Genomic DNA, 13,827 nt, shown 5'->3' with positions numbered 1-13,827 from the left:
GTTCAAAGACGGCGGCGGCCCGGACTGGGGATAGCTGCTGCTCCGAGGCGACAGCTGGAGTCGGCTGGATCGCCGACCGGACACGGGGAGGTGGAGTCGGTCGGACCGCCGACAGGACACGGGGAGCTGGAGTTAGCTGCGGCCCAGCGGGAGCGGGGAATCGCTGCGGCCCAGCGGGAGCGGGGGATCGCTGCGGCCCAGCGGGGATGGAAGTCTGACCCTTCTTTCTCTGTCTCCTACGAGTGTTGAGCTGGCAGTCCATCAGGTCGCGGTTCGCCTTCTGGACACTCCGAGGCCCACCAAAGGCCAGGCGGGTTCCCATGAACTGCTCATACCACTCAGGGAGACGGCACTCCAACCCATGGTCTGCTGAGTCCATTGTAGGCCAGATCATTCTGTCACGGGGCATGAGGACTCAAGCGCAGACAGTCAGAGTAGGGGAAAAAAGGTATTTAATAGCTCACAAACAAAAACAGGTAATCCAAGGACAAGACAAAAGACGAGGGGGAAAATCCGGCAGGACAAGGCAGGGCAGACAGACTGGGAAACCGGGAACAGGATGAGCAAAACGGGCGGGTAGGTAGGAAACAAACAAAATGATCTGGCAGTGAGTGAGTGAAAGACAGGGGTTTAAATAGTGAACTAGGCAGAGTGAACAGGTGAGACTAATGAGCTGATGAGGTGAGTGTGACTGGCAGGTGCACTGAATGAACTGATTAGGTGAGTGAGGAGCTACAGAAAGAAACAAAGACACAGAACACACAGGGCAAAGCCTGATCGTGACAGAACAAGACAATTGTACGCAACCAAAATGTTAAAATTAACTTTCATGAGCTGAAAACACACTGTGAAAGGCTTAAAGTTGAAACACGGTGGAGGTAGAGACCTGTCAATCCCAAGGTGGCCCCGCCCTAAAGCATACCCTGCTTTATAGTCTATTTTACTCTAAATGGGTACATAATTTACAAATTTATTTTATGAAAATCCTGCTGTATTGAAAAAGACTTGAAACCAGCGATTCAGACCATAAAACTATTTTTACAATGTACTGAGTTAATAAATCAAGACAGAAGTTGGGTCATTTCTCATAGACTTCTATACAATCAGACTTATTTTTGCAACCAGATGAGTCGTACTGATGGCCATTATTAAGAATGCAAGATTAAGGCACACCCACATTGACTTCATTTTTCTGAACCGGAGGTTGCCAACTGGGCTAGCCCTTACTAAGTTGGCTGTGATGCACAATTGTGTTATTCATCATCTTATTCTTCAGGCCTTCCTGTGTTGACAATGATCTTGAAGAAAACAACCTAAAAACACTAGTATGGAAGAACGTTGTTCCTTCAGGTGACACCTGGTGATGATGTATCAGACTATGAGTGCAGTCCACTGACCAGGTAACATAGCAGTTTTAAAGAAGTAGAGAGCTACAGTATATCAGCAGTCCCAGTGTTTCTGTAACTCTGTCATTCAGCTGAAAAAAAGTTAACCTCCTAAACAACAATTACTTTGTGGGCATACAAAACTACAACTTCCATGATAATTAGTTACGGTTACAACATTATGTCGTTGTAGTTTGGTTTTGTTCATATTCATAATACCCACTAAGGCTTCCTTTGAAGACCATTTTTCAGCAGTAATCTCTGCTGTTAGCGTTAGGTCCTCTCCGTGCAGCTGGTGTCACATGTGAACTAACCACTCGACTCACCCATGGACTCTTCTGTCGAGCTGTGACGTTTAACCTACAATTGTCAAGGAATTATGGGAAATAGTGTCTAGTAAAGGAGGCTAAAAAACAGAAAACATTAGAATATAAAATAGATGTCTTTTTTTGTATAGCTTTTTATGTCAAATTCATCCTTAACTTTGTTTATTGTGCGTTTTTCAAATTTGTTAAACTCCCAGTGTAGGGAGGTGGAGAGAGACTCTGTAACCATAACTGTATATATATAAAATGATTGAAGAGGCACTTGATTATAACACGTTATTATATCATATGTGTATCATAAACTTGACATGATTGTTTCATTTTTTAAATATCACAGTTATCGTCAATACCAGTATATCGCAAAGCCCCTAGTTCCATGGCTCGATCTTTAATTATTTGTATGATTATTGATAATAATTGTCCTTTGAATAAGGTTTTCTTACAACTGGAACAGAACCCAGAAGTTCCGGTCTGCCCTCAGCTCTTTGGCATGCTTTCGGTATCTTGCTTTCAGATAAAGATGTGCTGGTGTAACACAGAGTGGGACATATTGTTTTAAGGTGCTTAAAACAACACGTCATCCTCCTCCATCATAATAATGTCCATCTGAATCCACAGTGACTGGCTGCAGGCCCAGTTTGTGTTCACCAAGGTTTACATATTAAACAGGTAATCTCTAAACTAGTTGTGAAGTCAGAGGCTAAGAGTTCAATCTGGCCTGAAGTGCTGTACTGTGGGGCCGTCAGCTTGCCTGTCTGCATATTGATACTACTGCAGCACTTGATAGCAACAGTAGTTGTGTCCGCACTAACTCACTGTGTCTGGGTCTCTTTCTATCTTTTACTATTCAGGGACATGTTGGAGACGAGGGAAAAACGCAGCCAGCCTTGAGCAAAGTAAAGAAAAACAATTCTCCCTTCCTCTCTTTCCAGACCCCTCCATCACATGACCTGTTGACACACAAGCATGTCCAAACAGGCAGAACATATTGTGACACAGACACATGGTGCACTTTTATAGCATGTGTGTGGACGAGACAATCATCAGCTGGCAGAGCCCACGTCTTCCTGATAACCCCCTCTCCCTTTCTCTTTCTTGCTCTCTTGCCTCCCCCTTCACAATACCGTCTGCGCCTTCATTTGCATGGTGCAATTGGCTCTTGGCGGCGGTGTGTTGTGGCCAGACAAGTGTAGCATTACGGGGGAACAAGTTACCATGGGGGAAGGTTAATACAGACAATAAGGGAGGCAGATAATGGGAATTGGGTTCCTGTTTTTCAAACCTCTTATCGGCCCTGGCGCGAGAAATCAGGCCCCTGCTTTGAATAAAGAGGTGGGGGGTATTTAAAGGGCCAGCTCTGTCAAGACCGCTGCTGTCATGTCACTACATGGCCACAATGTGTTTTCTGTGACATTTCCACAGATGTGGGGGGGCAGGTAGTGGCTGATAGTGGTAAGGTTACATAGGTTGATTAACCCTGTACTGCCTTATCTCCTGTTCTTCATTTATCAGTGTGTTAAAGTGTGTCTACAAATTCCCTAAACAGACTAACAAAACAAAAAAAACATACATTTTGAGGCAGTTGTTTTTCTCCATCCTGCCGACATGTCTGTTCATGTATGCTGTAGGAGGGGATGTCATGGGACTTAACATGAAAAGATACTCAAGTTTGCAAAGGAGAACACAAAGCTAAACAATCCCAATGAAATGGCACAGAGGATTCACAGCTCACATGTCCATTCACATTAATGAATAAACAAACAAATATCAACTTCAGTGTGATGGTGTAAATGCACCAGATTCAGTCAAAAGTGCACACAGGGATTTTTACTGGCCTTTCAGGTGCACTCACTTTCAGCTTGACTACCAGAAAAAGTGGTTTTAGTCATCTGAATAAACTGTTGTACAATAACTATCATCTTTGTACGATCATTTTGCCCTCTTTACGATCAGTAATGCCAAAAGTGGCACGATGTACGATATTCTGAACACTTTCTAACCAATTGGTGTAGGCACCTAATTACCATGCACTCACACAGGTCCTAACTAGAATACAATGGGTGTACATTTTCATTACAGGGGGAGGCCGGGGCGAAGGGGGTTGTGTTGTCTCCTACAGTGGCTGCAGATGGGGCGGATGTTTTTAATGGTGAGAAGGGGGGACTGAACACCTCACATTTAGAATTAAGTTGAAGCCCTGGGTTGTCTGGCCTCTGTGGAGAAAATGTGCATGTGTGTATGTGTGTGCAGTGTGGGATGGGTGAGATAGACAGGTGATGGGGAGAGTTCTTAATCATCCCCCAGTCAGTCTTTTGGTCCGCCTGTCAAGTGGTTCCCATCATCATGACATTTAAAATATTCATTAATTACCTTGCTCACTTGATGAGCTTTCTCTGATGCTTATACCCTCTGATGCGCGCACACATGCACATACACACACAAACACACACACACACACACTCTGAAATAAATAAATAATGGGGAGATGTGTCATTCCCCATTGTCTGGCATCATTTTGAAGGAGCGGTTTTTAGATGCTTTATGGCCTATAGTAGAACTGTAGCCATTATGCTGGAGCTCTCTGAGAATCATATTTAATGTAAATGTGGTTTTCCAGCGCCACTCATCCCCCCCCCCCCCCCCATCTCTCTCCAGTGTCAGTGTGAGGCTTTGTTGTGCTCAGAATGGTCAGTATTTTGGATATGGGACAGTTATTGTAACCTGCCATCCTGACAGGTTAGATATTTCAGTCTAAACCAATCTAGTCCTGTGGCTGTCACCGGGGAATTTCCATGGTGTTGGTATATGGGCAATGTACTGCACTGTAAGAAGCTGTGATTGGAGGAAAGACAACATGAGAGAAATTGTACTGTGTTTGTGAAGAGTTTCCTGGTTTGGTTGAGGGCTGTTGATGTGATGTCTTTGGCAAAGGAGTAGACTGGACTGTCAAAACATACAGCTACTTCAAGTCACAAGGAGTCCCTCCTCACCACCTCCAACACCTAAAAGAGATAGTTGGGGTGTTTTAAAGTAGGAGTTGCACAAGGTACTTTTCCATAGTCAGTGTACCTACAGTAGTTGGCGGATGGCATGCCTTCATTCTGGAGAAACACACAGGAGCACCAGCAAAGCAATGTAAGCCTACTTCTGTGGACGGAGGCAGCAGTAAATGTACCTTATATTAAGACTATTTTCCTCTGGGGAACCGAACTGAAAGTGAAACTTATCTATACTGTTTTTGTTAAAGGAGTCTGGTGCATTGATGTATTTCAATCAGGAGAGACTTCATTAGACATCAACAATAATTGATTACACATGTACAAGAAATGAATAGTGAAAAGTCTTTGGTGATTGGACTCCATCCTGAAGTAGGATAATAGAGGGGTAGTGATGCTGAAGTCAGATAAGGCCTAATCCTCCTGGAGAATAGACACTGATGGTGGTGGTGATGATGAAGGGAGTTGCTGCAATTCAATGATGATGAGGAACATGACTGTGATGCCGACTGGAGGTGACTAGGGTGGAGGAGGGTCGCATCTGATTGTGCTGAAATAACAACTGACAGCAGCAGAGAGGAGAACATTTTAAAGTTTGACAGCAACGAATGTGATTGGCTTAAGGAAACTGCAGAATCTGGTTGGTTAACTGAAAGTGAAGAGTAATCAGAGGGAGAGAGAGAGAGAGAGAGAGAGAGAGAGACAGAGATTATGAATGAAAAGGAGAGTGAAGAGTTCCTGACTGAACTTCCGCTTCAGCTTTATAAAGAGAACTGGATACAGCGTTGGAGGCCATTCATTCCTATAAAAGTTGCTCAGTGGTGCATGAAGCAAAATATTCACCTTCCGTTTATAGAACTCAGTGGAAAATACCTGGATCTTCCAGATTATGGGACCCAAAGAACAAGCGCCCAGCCTTCGGTCCAGCCTGGATTCGGTTATTAGTGCATTTATGACGCCACAGCTATGGTTATTATTTGTTTCTAGGGGTGTAACAATACACGTATTCGTATTAAACCGTTCGGTACGAGGCTTACGAACCGAACAATACGTTTGAATAATACTAGTGCGTTTGGAAAATGCAGAAGCTTAAATTGTGGGAAATATAATGTTCTCGGTGGACTGTGCTCAACATGGCAACCCACCACGTAAGAGACACTCTGACCCTGGAAACAAAACATTGTACCCTGGTGTGGCGCGTGTGTTCTGGGAGGTGCACTAAACTAGCTTAGCAGGAAAACAACAGCAGCACGCAAGCTACAAACTCTCCCCACAGCGTTTAGCTGTTCCCTACTGATTCAAACAGGGCTAAAGCAATCGCCACACAATCCCCATTTCTCCAGACCATCATTCTTGCTTTGTTAAAGAAAACAAAACCCCAAACAGAGAATCAAATGTCCGACCCTGACCCCGCGCATGACGGGATGCTTCGTCATTAAAGGACAATACATATTGTCAACATCAATGTAATTAACACAATGACAAGAACAAACTCACAAGAACCAGTCACATATATTTATATGACAACAAAGCAACAAATCAATCCAGCAAAACTGCGGCGCTACAACACGTATTCCACCGCACACTAAAGTGCACGGGCCATTCAAATATTATTCACATCAGAGGGAAAAATATTAACCATATCATAAAAATGACACCATAGACAAATGAACACAGTAGTAACGCTACTGCAGATGTAAAAACACAAAAGCAGTTCACTTACCAAAGCTGCTGTTCACTTAAAGACAAAGTCCATCCTCCTTTCTTTGATTACAAAGAGTTTAATAACGCGGTTGTACAGAACATCGGTGCGGCCAGAGGTCCTCCTGTGAACGTGTTCGTTGAGTTGTAGATCCATTCGGGTCTCAGCAAAAGTTTTCAAAAGCACCGTAGCTTGTAAGTGTCCTGCCGTGCCATGGTGTTGTGTTGCTGCCTTGGTTAGCCACCTCAGGTTAGCGTAGCGTAGCTCCAAACACCAAGACGCTCAGTTGCTAATAAAACCTTGTCCAGTATACAGTACAACCACCTGGGGAACAAAGAACAATTGAAAAGCTCTGAAAAAAACTAGCCCTGATAAAACTAGCAAGAGGACATCCAGGTGAGATCTGTTTGTCACACATACTGATCCCAAGATCAAGAATGATCAAACGGACAGCAAATAATGTAGATAATGGAAACTTTATTCTGAAAACGATAATTTTCAATCTTTAAAAAGCAATATGAGTGAAATCCTCATGGCCAACCAGTTCATGACTAAAAATAGATGAAGATGGATTTCGTCCTGGGGGATGACAACCCATTTGTTTTCATTTCGCAGATGGTCATTGCACCACACCCCACCTTCAGATCACAGAGTCCACCTCCCTCTCCCTCCGGCTGCATATCTCATCCGCCTTGCCCCCATCACCACCTCCATACACTTCCTATTATGCCTTAATAGCAGGAGCGGAGGGGTGGTGGAGGGTAAAGCAGTGACCTACTAAGGATCAGACGGTGAATTCATGTTTGATTTATCTGTATACCTGTTCATGTAAGCTCAATGCTTCACATTATGAACCAGAGTAAGGATGCAATGCATCCTCTGAACTGTGGACAGAAAGAGGTTTTACTCATGGAATGTGAGCATGTGGACAAAAGTTGCACCTGACACACAATGTGTAATATTACAGATAAATAATATGTTGAATACATTGCTGAAACTAACTCTGTTTCTATCAGTGTTTCAGCAATGAAATTTAACTCCAGAATTAAGATTTATTCAAATGACTATTCTAAGTACTACCACAGGTTGGCCCAGATTCCCAAAACCACAGAGACTAGGGTAAGATCAAGGTCTGGGTCAAACAACTACTCCGGCGGCCCGCCCGAGTGGTAAGTGTACGTCTGTGTTATGTACACAACTGCTATGTATAGGTAGGCACTGATAGAACATCTTTTTGGAAAGCTAAGATTCTTGTAATTCGATTTATGCAAAACATTTCAAGATACAATCACAACAGCAGGTACAATCAACGCCTCAGTCAGACCACCAACAAACAAACATTTACAAAATCAAGGCAACTCACCGATGAAGCTTTATAGAAGCTTTATAGAACCCCTCGATAATATTCCAACAAAAACAGTCTTGTTACATTGCCAAAGGTCCAAACGATCCAATCCAGTAAAATATTTAGTCCAAAACACATTATTACGTCCATCAATACCCACGGACTGCTGTTGCATCATTTCAAATTAGCCGGCAGATATGCCTAACTATCTATGTATTTTCGAACATAACTTCAGTCTGCATGTAAACAGAGACGCTCTCTTGTGTCTCAAAATGGCGGCTGCAGTCTGACGTTTCGATTGACACCTCATTTGACCTATTAGGAGCTTCCATGTCCTGTCTACAGCCTACAATAGCCAACGAGAGTCTACGTTAAAGGAAAGTGCCTGCACCTCTTCTTTCGTGTAACGCTCGAGCCAATTGCAACCGATCGTTCTGATGACTGATGCTTTATAGCCAATGAAATTTCAAAAATAATGATATGCAGCTTCAGGGGTGGATTTAGAGGCAGAACGTGGAAGTCACTGCGAAACTGCGAGTCAGGTCCCTGTGACCGTGCCTTAAATGCAATGTGTGGTTTTTGAGAGCTTTGGAGAATTTAGAAAAGTAAATAATGGTGAAATAACTTATAGAAAACTGTATTTAGACATAAATAAACTTTAGTTTGAATTATGAATACACATTTCTACACAGACTAGGTATGTTACTATGGTTACCATGGGTCCCCAAATGTCCTTTTTTGGAAAGCGCCTAGACATACCCTTAATAAAACATGTTTAAAATATTCATTTTCTGTGGTATTGTTATCAAATTTGAAGTTGGACTAGGTAAGGCTTCATGCTGTGGTCCCATTGTGTTTTCCAGCTAATAAGTCCCAGCTATAGTCTGCATCTGCAGGCATCTGCTTGCATAAAAATATTCAGGTGGAAATAAAAACCTTCTACTTCAGTGTGTTCCAACTTATATTACTCAATGCCAGTAGCACTTACAGTGATTCTGCCTGTTGGGGGAACATATTCAGAGTGTTACCTTTCAAAAGAGACCAAAACCATGCATGTACTCCAAATGGTTCAAGAACAACTTTCAATTTACTTTGGGTATGCCTTGGATAGGCGTTTTAGGCTAATTTTACTGGATTGTGGTCGTGAGTAAAAAAAATAAAGTGCTTGGTCAGGAAAAGATCATACGCGTCTATCAACGTTAAAGGTTCAAACTCTCGTGGACCTTTTTGCGATTCAAAACAGCATTCTCAATTACTTTTAGCAACAAAAATGCTTCGTTAGCTTTGTACTTGCTGTTTTATAAATACCCATTTGACACAGCGTGATTGGTTGATGCGTTTATTCGCAGTGTGAAAGCTCTGAAAAATCGACCTTGTTTTGAGAACAAAGTATGTTTATTTTTCGCCGCGTTATATTTGTGTTCTGTGTGAAAGTATTTATGACAAAAAAATCACTTTAGAAAATACAGAGACTTGCGAATTAATCGCCCCCGGTGTGTAAACGCCTAGGTTACAGTCAGACAGTCAGATAGATATATAATGTCCCCGTGAGCACATTTGACTTGGAATCTACAAAGCTAGACCCTTTAACACATATGGACACACAACACAAGCAAACAAAAGACATAAAGATTACAGAAAAATGCAATACAGGTCATACAAAAATAAACATACACACCCCGAGGCATTAATCATCAGTTCATAGTTTTTGTATCATAGTACAACCAAACACTGCTTTCAACCAGCTACAACGATCCCACGGTTCCTGTGAGTGAAACATTAGAACAAGAGTTATGTGTGTTACTATGGTTCAATGTATTTGGTGTGACTACATCAGTCCAGTTGTGTCATATCTGCAGCTCTACTGCCCACAGTGATGTCACTCTAGGCTCAAGGAGTTGTTAAGGCTAACAAGGTAGAAATCCAGAGGACAGTCATTTACCTGCAGTAGTGTTCTATGAGTCATGTAATATTACATGACTGACTGTGGTACATGACCCATCACTGCCACCTGATGCTTCAACATTTTTCTTCAAATAATTAGAATATGTGATGACATCTGAAACAGGAAGCAGTTAATTAAATTCATTGAATTCTAATCAAATTAAGCGCTGTGGAGAAGGAACGGGAAAGACCTGATATGAAAGGTCCAATAAACAGATTTCAGCCTCACTGTGAGGAAAACCCTCCAGCCAACTTGACGAAAGCAATAACTAAAAATAAAAACAATGCCTGGCCTGAAATCACACTGAAGTATATTATTAATCTCAAACAGCTTTATTAATTGTTTGCCCCTGTTTGTTTTTGGCCCACTATAGCATTAAGAGAAATTGCCTGGTTAAAGATTGATAAGAGCTGGGCCTTTGTGCGAGCAGTGTTCATTGTGCTTGTGTGCACATTCATACATCCTATGTGCTTAACTCAGGTCATATGAAAACATCCATTGCTTGTGTGTGCATATCTTATACTCAGTACTTTCTGACTTCCTTACAGTCTGAGACAGTTTATCCCAAAACCCCAAGTGGTTAAACCTTAAATTCAGTTTACAAAATATATGTAGGGTGACATGTGATTGTTTAACTGTTTAGAGATGTTGCTGAGATTTCCAGGATGTCAGTGAACAAGTACGTGTATGTGGCTCTATCCATCTTGTATGTGTGGTATGAGTTTGACTGATGGTGCAGCAGTGGCGGGAGCGCCGCGGATCCGGAGTAGCCGCTGACGGGGTTCTCCTGCAGGGCTGTGCCTGGTATTGATCGCCTGAGCCTGGCCAGGTGTCAGCCCGCAGAGAGGAAAAGAAAGAACAAGATCAGCCATGCAGACAGAAAGAGAGAAGCGAGAGGAGGAGAGAGGGAGTATGTGGCCGGCTGGGTTGACCCTAATGGTGGAGGAGGGTGTGTGGAGACAGCAGCATCAATGCTGGCATCTTGTAGGACAGCCGTGAAAAATAGGTGGCCTTAAGAGGCAAATCCCGATCTCCAAAAAAAAGTCAGATTGTATAAAAGTCGATGAAAAAATTGACCCTTGCGCGATGACTTAGTCCCATATATAAATATTCACGTAGCCTAGCAGTTGTATCAACGTTTGTACGTACTTAACAACTGACTGTCAAATCAAATTAAGAAGTTCAATTGAATAATATCTCAACAATATTTATCGACAGTTTTCAAATTGAACAGGATGAATTATAAATAATACATACTCTAATAATAAACAAATGTTTTTCTCTCATTTCAAGGAAAATAAGGGATGCATTAAGGAATAAATTACATCACAGAAAGCTATTGAAAAATGCGCATCTTAAAATAAAGTACTTAACTCAATTGCCTTTGCCCTGCAGCTTTAAATTCAGTTCATTCACGGTGAAGTGACGTCAATCAAAAAGGCCACAATATTATAGTCTTCTCATCATCTACAAAGAGAAATTAGTGTGCATGGACTTCATCTGTGGTTATTAAACCACTTGTTTCAGCTCTATTCTCTCTGTTAACATCTTTGTTGGGCAGTGGATTCATGTGTTAGGATTCTGATCATATCGGGCTCTAAGGTTTTCTGTGCCTTCATTGTGGATGTGAGTGGGTACAAAAGATTTGTGCTTTGTCTCCTAGTAGCGCTTCACATTGCTGCTTTAAATAATCGTCACGGTCTCTGAACACATGAGACACTGGATTTAAACTGCTGTGTGAAGAATGATATAAGAGTCTATATAAGAGATATAAGAGACAAGAGATATAAGAGACATATAAGAGTCTGTCCATTATAGGTTTTAGTTAAGCTGTCCACATTTCTCTTTTTGGAGAACCCCATGTGAAATAACTTCACATACTCATGTTGGCTCTCTCTCCCTGTCTCTCCTGTGTGTGTAAATCTCAGTGGAGCTGCAACGCTTATCAGAATACACATATTCGATTGGCTGAGTAGCATCACATGATGTGATTTACAACACATGTAATTGGTTGGTGTGTTTCCTGGACTGCTGAACGAGTGCCGTAAAGGCTAGAAAAGCTGCCTCGGTTAAAATAGAGGCGCTCTGTAAAAATTTAATAATTCTCAATTAGCCATCCGTTCTATAGGTCTTGGGTCCAGATTCAACAACGTCTGGGTCCAGACCTGGACCGCGGTCTACCTATTAGTGAACCCTGGTTTAAAGTCTTCTTTAATACAGCACGATGTTCATAGTAAATGATGGTCCCATTTAGAGTCAAATAGACCATAAACTAGGATATGGTTTTGTGTGGGCTTACTGTTATTGACAAGTTGCTGCCGCTACCAGAGTCGTATAAGGCGTCTTTACGTCACTCAGGGGCGTCGTTAGGCCTATTTTAGGGGGGCTGATGTTTTGGTGATGTCATTAAATTAAACTATTGTTTCTCACATGGACAAGTTATTTATAACTCTAACATGCTACATATGTGCGTGCGTTCTGGTTTGTATGTTTTCTCCCCCTTCAAATTACAATCCAATAGCCATCATCATACTTAACGATATAAAGTTGACACTGTCAGGTCCATTCTCCATCCATTGTGTGCAGTCCCTTTACGAATTAGGATTTGGGAGTGACGCGGATATGAAAGCTAGTTTATCCATCTTTCCTTTACAAGCAGGGAAATTATTTCTCTCTTTATTTGAGAAAAGTTCATATTTGTGTTGTCAAATTTCACTATGACCCTGAAATTCTGTCTCTTGTGTTATCATATACTGAATGCAAGTAAAACTACAGAGCAAAATCACCCTCCTTCTGATTGAACCAATCTATGAACTGTCTGAAACAATGGATATCCAAAACAAATTGCCGCGCGCTACGCGCAAACATGCCACGCACAAACATGCCACTCCCCTTGGGGCTAAGCCCCCCCTTTCTTTGAATCCTAGAAACGCCCCTGACGTCACTCCTCTGCATTCTAAATATGGTAACTTCAGTTCACCGGTTGCAAAAAGTCAAGATGGTGATGGCCAAATCGCCGAACTCGAGGCTTCATAACTTTGGAAAGTGACCACAAAAATGCAATCACAGATATAAGGGTTCCAAACTAGTCTAGAGTCAAACTAGAGGTTTACCTGGCATGTCCAACTGCCAGCAGACCCAGAAGCTGTAGAAAATACAGATCCCATCTAGCTTCGAAGGGGAGAGGAAGAGTTAGAGGACATGGTTGTGTCAACGAATGTCTATGGAAATAATGTTAAAACAAACATATAGCTTAGCTTACTGCCACTGTGATACAGATGAGCGTCAGTAAATTAACTGATGGGTGGGGTAATCCCTGTACTCCAAAAATATATCTATTCACTACTCAAGCTGTCCGTTGTGGGCAAGCTTTTCCTTTTCCAAAACTAAATGTAGTATTGAAGTGCCACATTTTTCTTCATACTTTTGTAGTTGGATGAGCCTTTAGGCATCCAATCTGTCAATATAGTCCACCGCTCATCTGCAGTTCACCATTTTATGCTACTTTTTAGTAGTGGCTAAGAGCTAAACTTAAGTATATTTGGCTGATAACACTTCTGAACTCTTACTTGTGCTGGACATATGGGTTCAGGCTGTTCTCATACACTGTTCGTAGCTATACCGATGAGAAGTAATGCAACAAAGTCCATGTAGGAAGAAAGCCAGGGTGAACAGGTGGGTCTAAAAACAACGGACTTTCACCCAGTAGACCGTTGTTCAAACCAGAAGTCCACTGTGACATATTTGTCACTTCTGTACTTAAATTAAGAGATCACTCTTGCTGTTATTTTAACCCACGATCTTTTTCCTAAACCCAACCAAGTAGTTTTGTTGCCTATACACTGCAGGGGCTTGTGCAGGTGCACCTATCACTTGTGTTGCAGAGTTCTCTATGGGTCCTTCACTATGAAATACCCCTTTTACATTAAACATAGTTATTTCATCCATTATTAATATAAAAATATTGATTAGTGCATATTCAAATAATGGTCCAGAAATTTTAATCCACGAACTCCACCGAGTTTGACTAGACTGTTCCGTCTGGCTTTGTGACATGAAACAGCAGTTTCTTTGATAAAAAAGTAACTGACCAATTAGTGTAGATGGGGGACTAGCGATTAGCCAATC

The sequence above is a fragment of the Anarhichas minor genome, unplaced genomic scaffold (genome assembly GCF_050575085.1).
Source record: "Anarhichas minor isolate MPS153535 unplaced genomic scaffold, ASM5057508v1 ptg000052l, whole genome shotgun sequence".
Taxonomy (NCBI): Eukaryota; Metazoa; Chordata; class Actinopteri; order Perciformes; family Anarhichadidae; genus Anarhichas; species Anarhichas minor.
Note: the sequence above shows the minus strand (reverse complement) of the source record.